This window comes from Alligator sinensis, unplaced genomic scaffold (genome assembly GCF_000455745.1).
Source record: "Alligator sinensis unplaced genomic scaffold, ASM45574v1 scaffold1447_3, whole genome shotgun sequence".
Lineage (NCBI taxonomy): Eukaryota > Metazoa > Chordata > Crocodylia > Alligatoridae > Alligator > Alligator sinensis.
This window is the reverse complement of record NW_005842466.1, coordinates 146911-153887: the sequence shown is the minus strand read 5'-3', so window position 1 is coordinate 153887 and position 6977 is coordinate 146911. Positions and strand designations below refer to the sequence as shown.

The 6977-nt window shown below is 40.4% G+C and overlaps 1 protein-coding gene across 7 annotated transcripts in view; it reads right to left on the bottom strand.

The window, feature by feature from the left end:
* The window catches only part of TBL1XR1 (transducin beta like 1 X-linked receptor 1), a 185492-nt gene that overhangs the window by 59113 nt on the left and 119402 nt on the right, over window positions 1–6977 (bottom strand). For 5 of the 7 annotated variants that reach the window (XM_025212505.1, XM_025212504.1, XM_025212503.1 and 2 more), the window contains exon 3: window positions 3282–3349. The exons of the other annotated variants lie outside the window; for them this stretch is intronic. The gene's annotated coding sequence lies outside the window, so the exon portion shown is untranslated. The remainder of the gene's footprint in view (window positions 1–3281; window positions 3350–6977) is intronic. 7 annotated transcript variants of the gene reach the window in all.

Genomic DNA, 6977 nt, shown 5'->3' with positions numbered 1-6977 from the left:
CTCTTTCCCTCTAAAACCGATAAAAAGATGGCTTTTGACTATGAAAAGAACCTGGCTGCTTGCTTGTGTAGTAAATAATTCTGACAAGATTTTTAAAGCCACCATAATTTTTAGAAATTTCTCACTTTTTCTTTTAAATGTACCGGGGGAACGTTTGTTCACCAGAGCGCCCCAATGGGATGACAAGGTTGAACGGTCATAACTCCTCCGTGACTGATTCAGGCTGGACATAAGGAAGAACTTCTTTACTGTCCAGGCCCCCAAGGTTTGGAATAGACTGCCGCCGGAGGTGGTTCAAGCACCTACTTTGAACGCCTTCAAGAGACATTTGGATGATTATCTCACTGGGATCCTATGACCCCTGCTGACTTCCTGCCCTGGGGCAGGGGGCTGGACTCAATGATCTTCTGCGGTCCCTTCCAGCCCTAATGTCTATGAATCTATGAAGGATATCCTGAAATCATCATGATGTCATTTGTGTGATGTTAGGGTTTCTTGGGGACTTGTGAGCAATGTGGCATTTTTGATACGTTCACATCTAGCATACCACCACATTTTTTCCTGCACATGTGCATACAGAAACCAAAGCTTTTTTTAAATTTAAAAATCAGCAGCTCTGCACTAACTGCATGCGCAAAAAGGGAAGGGTGTGTGTAAAAGGTTCTATTAGTAGTAATCAGCTTAAAAAATATATTTTTTTAAAATCATGGAGGACAAGATGCTGAAAAGCAGGGCGCTGTTTCTTCTTCCTTCCAGTTCAGGACATTGATGTCTGCTCTCGTTCTTGGCAAATTGCTTAGTTAATCCCAGTTGAAGAACATCATTATTCAGAACCTGATGATCATTCATCAGCATGATAAGAATTATTTACAAAGAAGAAAAAAAAATACATTCTTTTGAATTAAACAGTTTCCCCAAACTAACCGTAAAATAACCAAATTACATGTTTATAGAAAAGGGTGCACGGTGCTAGGATGCAATTAGAAACATTAATACAGTTTCCCCTTTTGAAAATTTACTGTGAAGAGAAAATATTTGTGCTTAGTAAAGCTAAACAGCCGCAGCGATGGAAATATGCTGGAGTGCACACTAGCTATTTTATAGGCAGCTGTGGTGAAGATGCCTCCAAATTGCCCCACAAATGATTCTCACTGTATCTTTTGGGGAACTTTGTAATTGCAGTAACTATCTCTGTTAGTTTAGTCGTAAAAGCTTCTTCTTATCCAAGGCTGCCAAATGACAGGAGGGGGCTTTTCAAATATTGCCCATGTCCACTACTGCATAAGGTAAGCATACCTCAAACATCTGAATCACAGTTCCCAAAAAGAAAACTGCAAACCCCACACTTCTAACAACAACACCTTTTTAAAAAAATATGGGTTGGGGAAATAAGTTAACACAAGAAAAAGCTGGCTGACTTCTCTAGATTTCATTGTGCGCTAAATCAATACTTAGACTATTTATTTATTCATTCATTCATTCATTCCGTGTCCTCGAGACAGGACTGCTAGGATTCCAGTGAGATCCTGACATCTTGGTTTCTTTACTTGCAGTTAAGCTTATACCGGATAGGTTTAGATTTTTCAGACTTCCCTAGCTGACTGACAATAATCATGGATTCATTATTCTACTTGTCTTTATACAAATGCAAAGGATGCATTTCTCTACACGTACTGTGCACACACGCATGTTTTATTTGGTGAGCTGGAAAACGAGCACTGCTACCACTTCCGTGCCTAAATTTTTGAAAGTCTAATCCCATGCCAGGCCCACAGGGTCAGCTGCTTCCATCTTCACACTTCACTATACACATCTACAAAGGGGCATCTTTCTCTTTAACTCTAATCTACAGGCCTCTGCACTCCTTGGGGCCATCAAGCACCATCTCCAAGCCAAAGGACATCAGAATCTTTTGGTTTTTTCATGATGAGCAAATGCGGCCTGTTTAAAAATCTTAAATAACGTATACTGTTCTCCAAAGAAAGGAAGGGACCGGTCCTGAAAGTTTAAGCGCATCACTCTTCCCTCTAACTTAAGTGCTTGGCTAAATCGGGGCCACAACAACCAGAGAACCTTATGGGATGGAGACCATAAAATGGAAACAGTAATGGGAAAGGAGCAAGGCGTGAAAATTTGGAACATATCCTGTTCAGTCTCCCTCTCAACATCCACTGTGCGAGAGACAGTAACTGGGCTAGGCGGCCTGACCCAAAAAGTAGCAGTTCTTATATTCTTATGAGTCTAAGATTCATTACTCTATTTGGTGGCTCTATCTGCTTGAGATACATAGTTAAAATAAACACCCTCAACTCTAAGCATTCTCTCTCTATATATGTACAGTTCTGCACGATCAAGACTTACTATAAACTGTAATGAATTGTGGGGAAAAGACATCTGCTACACCCACCAGACATTTGTTAAATTACAGCATATATTAAAAATTCCACAGATACAAGTACAGTATCAGTTGCCTACTGCTGAAAGAACAAGCACATGATTGTGCTCTAACACAATACACGAGTGTTGCTGGTGGTATAACGTTCAGAACAAATTTTCACTTTTTTTTTTTTTTTTTTAAATAAAAGTAAGTAATCCTATTTTCCTTATAGTTCTGGTCATGAAACAGAGAGCAGACTAAAGAAAAGAGAAGCATGTTAAAGGAAAATACAAGAGGTAAATGTATATATTTAAAAAAAAAAAATCAAAACATTACTGCAGAAACATTATTAAACATTAAATCTAGGAAAAAAAGGGACCTGGTAAAAGCACAATATGCACGAGTATATACGCCCACTATATTGCAAATTGTAATTTTTTTTTTTTAACCAGACAAGGCTTTAGCATTTACATGATACAACTGAAGTGAAGCAACTTTTGCATGTAACTTAAAAGAAAGCTGACCCATTTGAAGATGACAATGGCTCCGTACTTCCAGAAGACAATACAGTTATTCTGAGTTGTTTTGTCAAAGGTCTATTTAATATAACATTTCCATATTGTGGTTTAATGCGTTATATCATAACAGCTCTCAAGGAGCCGAATATGGATTTATGCATTAGAAAATAACAGCTCCAAAAGGAGCTGTTAAAAGACTTTCAAATAAAATAATACACAACATAAAAACTCAGCAGCCTGCTAAGATTGATGCCTAACCAATAAAATGAATGCATATAATGTCTGATGCTAATATATACCAAAATATTAGGTCTCCCCTATTTAAAAAAAATAAAATAAAACAAATAAAAAAAAATATATATATATAAATCATTGAGTGTCCTTACCAGAACTACTCTCTGAAACCCCACAAAATTGAGATGTGGCAGCAGTACAGCCCTTGGTATTACACCACCTGTAACACAAACCATATTATGATACTTTCTGTCAATACTAGCTTAAAAAAAATATGGAAAAGGTATAAGATGCAGCTATTTTTTTCCTACTAGGCTTGTTATTGAAACTATTAAAGCAACAATCACAGTTTCCAACTGATAGCAAAACAAAATGTCACACAAACTGCTATAACTTGTTTAAGGGGGTAGGTTGGTTGTTTTTATTAAACAGACACCCCAAGTACAGTTTCAACTCTATTCTTGTCTCACCCGTTTTGTTCTGTTTTGGTTTGGGTTTTTTTGTTGGTTTGGTTGGGGGGGGGAGGGGGGCAGGAGGGGGATGGAGGCACTGGCACCAAGTTCAAGATGGACTTTTAGCATGAATGGAAGGTTTTTTTGCCACGCGTGGCTTGCTATTCAGGGTGAACGGACAGAATTTCGGGATAATATGAATGATTACACATGATTAACAACTGATACAACAAATTTACAGTACTACTAACAAAATGAATTCAACCTGACCAAATACTATGCTAATCCAGGTATTCTTTTAAGGTTTTATTTAAAATATGAAACATTTATGTTTCTGATTCTGTCATCTCTTCCCTTCCTTTCCAATTTAACAACATTTTTTATCCAGGAGTTTCCATAGGATTTTTCTCCCCCTGTATAAAGCTTTCAAGGCTAAAGCTGGCTCCCCACCAAGCAAGAATTTGTTTAGCTTTGTGTTTGCAAACCAGGATTTTTTTAAATCTTACCTAGGCTAGATGGACTTCATTGTGTATGGCTAGCTTCTCTAGTCTATCCAAAAGATTTTACCAGACAAAGATTTCTTAAATTCATCTGATGTATACAACCTATGTATTCCTGAAATTCCTTCAACCACGCATGCAATTTTACAAAAGACTTTATAAGAGTCCCCCCTGGGACTTCAAAACTCCACAAAGCCTCCATGATTTCGTTAGAAACAAATGCAATGACCCAAATTGTGTGTGTGTGTGTGTGTGTGTGTGTGTGTGTGTGTGTGTGTGTGTGTGTGTGTGTGTGTGTGTGTGTGTGTGTGTGTGTGTGTGTGTGTGTTTAACAGAAGGTTTACTGGGTATGTCTGCACATGGTATATGGGTCCCTGCCACAAAGAAACTCATTAGAGTGGATTAATATAGGTTTGAATGGAAGGATGGGACAACAGCTGAAGAAAAATGGAGAAGCAGGCTTGTGCTTGAGAGGGCAGAGTAGCCAAAAGATCAGAAAGAAGTGGAACAAAATTGTGAAATAGAAAAGAAAAAAGAAAACCAAAAAACCCCAAACCCTCAATATAAACAGAATCTGTGTAACAGCGTTGCTTTTTGATGGTTCTGGCCAACATCCAAGGGAGTTAGATAGGTACAACCAAGAAATGTGTGGCTAAAAAGTGTAAACTAATTATTTTCTAGACACTAAACTCCATACCCGTACAATTAAAAAAAGAAACCTGAGAGAGAAATGTTATAGATAACACTGCAATCCCCTAAAGGTGTTTTCTCTGTCTCTCTGTATCAAGGACTCAAACCATGAAAAGCATATGTAAATAAGTGGACATTCAATAATCCCAAATTTCCCTTTTCTAAAAACGAACACATTGACCTCTACAAAAGCTTGTTTATAACATACCTGGTCCAATACTAGTATTTGAATGAGAATTTAACAATGTTGCTTTTAATCCTGAGTGACAAAATATACCGTATTTATACTAATGGTCCATGACCATTATCCCAGGTTAGATTCTCCAAGAGACCCAAGGACTGTAATCCTTACCAAGGAACAGGTTTGTCCTGTTTAACTCATTCCTAAACCTCGTAATGGGAGCTGTAAAAAGCTAGTAGCAATCACTCCCTTTTTGTGGAATTCCTCCTGGTTAAAGCTGCAATTATATTGATTGCATCTTTTAATCTATGAAAGGAAACTAAGGGAAAAGATATGCATTCCACCGCAACAGCGCTAAAAGCCCCAAATCTATTTATATGTATTTTTACATTATTTGTTTTTGCATATGGAATTGTTCTTGCCCTCAGAGTGTGAAGATGTCTGCAATTTATATGTCATTTTTAAATAGATAAGTAATGTAATTCACACAATTCACTTCAATGCAGACATCATCTCAGTAGCTAATATTACATGAACCACTGGGGTTGGAAATGAATGCCTTACACATCTTGAAAGCCAAGCACTGAATTTTCAGAGATAAGCACTTTGTCCCTGATCTTTCAACGAGGCCTCTCCAAATGCAGGGCTGGGCCTTTATGTAGGACTCAGAGGCAATAGAACTGAAGACCAAGAAAAGTATAGCAGAAAACACAATGTCATGGTTAAGTCAGCCAGGTCTGACCGTTCGCGTAGGTTCCTAGCTGAAATACAGGACCTCCACCTTATCCAGGAGGTGCACAGCCCCACTACGAGAGATGCCTTGCTGGACCTGGTCTTGGCCACTGGGGATGACCTGGTGAGGGGACTGCAGGTACTTGATCACCCGGGTGACAGTGATCATCGCCTGCTGGAATTCACCATCCAGCGCAGGGTGTTGAGGGCTTATACCAAGACTAAAGCCCCTGACTTCAGAAGGGCCAACTTCAATGAATTTAGGAGATTAGTGGGGGAGGCACTGAGGGCCCAGAAGGTACAAGATATGGGAATCTACGAGGGATGGTGGTACCTTAAAGGGACGATCCTCCAGGCTCAGAGTGTGACAGTCCCCAAGAGAAAGAAGGGGGGGTAAGAGTGCTCTGAAACCCCCATGGCTCAGCAAAGGCATCCAAGAATGCCTGAGAGCCAAAAGGGAGGCGTACACCTGGTGGAAGAGACGGGTCATCACCAAGGAGGAATACTCCTCCTTGGCTCTGAGTGTAGGAGGGCCATTAGGAAGGCCAAGGCAGGGGTGGATCTCAGGCTAGCAACCAGGATTAAGAACATCAAAAAGTCCTTCTTCAAATACATTGGGAGTAAGAAGAGGGCACCAGGTAATGTAGGGCCCCTGTTAGATTCAAATGGTAATCTTGTGGCTACACCAGACGAGAAAGCCGAAATTTTTAACAAGTTCTTTGCCTCTGTTTTCTTGGACAGGGACTAGGACAGCTCTCCCACCACAGGTAGGGGCAATCTTGAGGATAGCACTGCCAGGCCTTGGTCTGCACAGAAGTAGTTAGGGATCTTCTGGAAGGGCTGGATGTTTTTAAATCTGCGGGCCCTGGTGCCCTCCACCCACGGGCGTTGAGAGAGCTGGCGGGGGTCATTGCTGTGCTCTTGGCCCAGCTGTACGAGCGATCGTGGTCCATGGGCCAGGTGCCCGGAAATTAGAAACTAGCTAATGTGGTCCCCATTTATAAGAAAGGGAGAAAGGAGGACCCAGGAAACTATAGACCTATAAGCCTCACATCCGTCCTGGGGAAAATCCTTGAAAAATTATCAAGGATCACATCTGTGAGGGGCCAGCAGGAGAGATCATGCCCACGGGAAACCAACATGGGTTCATCAAAGGCAGGTCCTGTCAGACCAACCTGATGGCCTTTTATGACCAGGTAATTAAATCCCTGGGCGACGGCGTCGCCGTGGATGTAGTCTTTCTGGACTTTAAGAAGGCCTTTGACACTGTCTCTCACCCCATTCTCATTAATA